The sequence below is a fragment of the Physeter macrocephalus genome, chromosome 11 (assembly GCF_002837175.3).
Source record: "Physeter macrocephalus isolate SW-GA chromosome 11, ASM283717v5, whole genome shotgun sequence".
NCBI classification, from domain to species: domain Eukaryota; kingdom Metazoa; phylum Chordata; class Mammalia; order Artiodactyla; family Physeteridae; genus Physeter; species Physeter macrocephalus.
The window spans coordinates 53035850-53038422 of record NC_041224.1 but is presented as its reverse complement, the minus strand read 5'-3'; the positions used below and the strand labels follow the sequence as shown (position 1 = coordinate 53038422).

The 2573-nt window shown below is 41.6% G+C and overlaps 2 non-coding genes across 2 annotated transcripts; both read right to left on the bottom strand.

Moving 5' to 3' along the window:
* Positions 1–1292: 1292 nt before the first annotated feature.
* Positions 1293–1441, bottom strand: LOC112066293 (small nucleolar RNA SNORA62/SNORA6 family). The gene has a single exon (XR_002892536.1). It is a non-coding gene; the product is annotated as a small nucleolar RNA SNORA62/SNORA6 family (small nucleolar RNA).
* A 77-nt stretch (positions 1442–1518) lies between these two features.
* On the bottom strand, positions 1519–1667 carry LOC112066294 (small nucleolar RNA SNORA62/SNORA6 family). Its single transcript, XR_002892537.1, has one exon. It is a non-coding gene; the product is annotated as a small nucleolar RNA SNORA62/SNORA6 family (small nucleolar RNA).
* Positions 1668–2573: the final 906 nt, after the last annotated feature.

The following is a 2573-nucleotide window of genomic DNA, read 5'->3' as shown; positions in this document are numbered from 1 at the left end:
GGCAGCAGGCATGGAGGCCAGGGAGCTATTGGCTTACCTACACCAAGGCCCTTGGCAGGATATCGGCACCACAGCCCCAGAGCTCTGGTCCTCTATGACCACCGCCACCCCCCCCCACCATCTGCCATGACCATGTCATCACCACTGAGCTTTCACTCTGTTTCTGATTTGAACCCTGGTCCGTAGGACAGAAGTCCCATCGTGAACAGAGCTGAAGCCTGCCCAAACCCCTCTCCCTTGAGACTGGGCCATCTCACTGACCCCACTTCTGGTCTGTCAGACCTTGCCAGGTCCCACCACCCTGCCACCTCCTGGTGGCACAGAGTCCACTCTGCCTAGAATCTGTGGAGGGGTACGATGCCTGCCTGTGCTGCTGTAGCTCCTTGTGACGTGCAGGCTGACTACAGCCTCAAACGGGGTTGTCCCCTTCACTCACCCATCCTTCCAATGGCTACCTGAGGTTCCATTAAGGCTCATGGCTGAAGCTGTGTTAAGTAAGGCAATCAGGAAGATTGGTACTAATTATGATAATTGCCATTCATTGAGTGAAGGTTTTATAGTTAGATCTGGGTTCCCGTCCCTATTCTGACACTTACTAGCTCTGTGACCTTGGACAAGTTACTTTACCTTTCTGATCCTCATTTTCTCATCTATAAAATAGGGATCATAATAGTACCCACCTTATTCTTAATGTATTGAGTGGTTACATGCGCGAGTTATGGTTTTCGTTTTAAGTAAGATAAGGAACGCAAAGTACTTTGCAAAGTACCTGGCACAGAAACATTCGGTTAATGTAGTTGTGTCTCTCTGTGGTGGGAGTACGTACAATGATTAACCACTAGTAGTATGTGCTGAGCACTCGTCCAGGGGCTTTACGTCCGTTGTGTTATTCATTCTGAAAACGTGCCAGGAAAGCAACATCAGACCGATTTTACAGATGCAGAAGCTGAAACTTAGAGCTTCTAAGTAATATTTCAAGGCCACACACTTGGGAAATTGGGTAAATGGCTGGAACTTGAGCCCTGGTGAGCTGGATTCCAAGCCTGAGCTCTTTGGCCTTGAAGATATGGATGGCAATGAAGGTCTTGAACGACAGCTCATTATAACAGTAGAACAGTTGGTGGTCACGTCCTTTGATTAATTGCCTCATGAGTGGAACAAATAGGGAGTGTTGCAAATAGTAAATACTTCAGGAGTGCAGAGGAAGAGAGACAATTGCTTAGGCAGGCTTGTTAACGAAAAGCTTTATGAGGAAATTTTTCACTTAGTTTTTTTTTTTTTTTTTATCATACATTTGTAGCAAGTATTACTATCAAACTCCACTCATTGGGCCAGAGACCCTTGGGATGTTAGCGAAAAACTTGCCCCTCATGTAGCACACTACCTCATTTAGTTTTTTTAAACCTTTTTTTCCTGCTTATCAAAGCAATACATGTGTAATATATAAAAATTCAAAGACTTATTTCACACCTAGCTTTATTTCACTGTCCTACTTTTTTCTTTATCTGTTTATCATACATTTGTAGCAAGTATTACTATCAAACTCCACTCATTGGGCCAGAGACCCTTGGGATGTTAGCGAAAAACTTGCCCCTCATGTAGCACACTACCTCATTTAGTTTTTTTAAACCTTTTTTTCCTGCTTATCAAAGCAATACATGTGTAATATATAAAAATTCAAAGACTTATTTCACACCTAGCTTTATTTCACTGTCCTACTTTTTTCTTTATCTGTTTCTAACTCTTCTCACTACCCGATACGTTGACAGCATAATTGAACTATTATGAATTTTTGGTAAAATCATCTGGTAATATCTATTAGGATTACAGCAGCACACACCCTCTGACCCAGCAACACTGCTTCTGAGACTCCGTTTTTTCAAAATGAAACACCAGTATGTGAAGATATATGCGCAAGTACATTTCTTGTAGCATTGCTTACAGCGGCCAAACAAATTAGAAACAAGACAAATGTCTTTAGTCTGTCAGTCATGGGATACTTGATAAATTGTGACTCATTAATTCTAGAGACCTTGATGTTGGCTATTTTAAAGGCTGGGTTTGATTTCTCTGTAATGACTTGAATAAAACTGTCTTAGAATCTTAGCAGTTTAGAATTTGGGAGCCAAGTCTACTTCAAGAGAAGATAAAGTAATGTAAGGAAGAGTAAAAGTATATGTTTGCATTTGATCAGAAAAAGACATTTGCACAAGCACAGCACCTGGGGACACAGCACTTATCAACATCTTGTCTGACATGGATATGGGGCTTTTGTACATTATAAACTCAATAAAACCAAACAGTATGGGGGCAAGAAGGCTAGTGGGTCTCTTGGGCAGATCTAGAGCATTTAGAAGAGAAGGGGATAATCCTGCTCTTCTCCAGGATGACCACGTCTAGAGAATCACATTTAGTTTAAAACAAGGATGTTCACCAAGGAAGTAAGGTTGAAATCATGTCATTGGAGAAATATCTGAAAAACTGTACATTTTTATTCTGAAGAAGAGCAGGCTCAGAGGACACACTATAATTGTCTCCAAATTTCATGCTACACGAACTGTTAGACCTTTTCT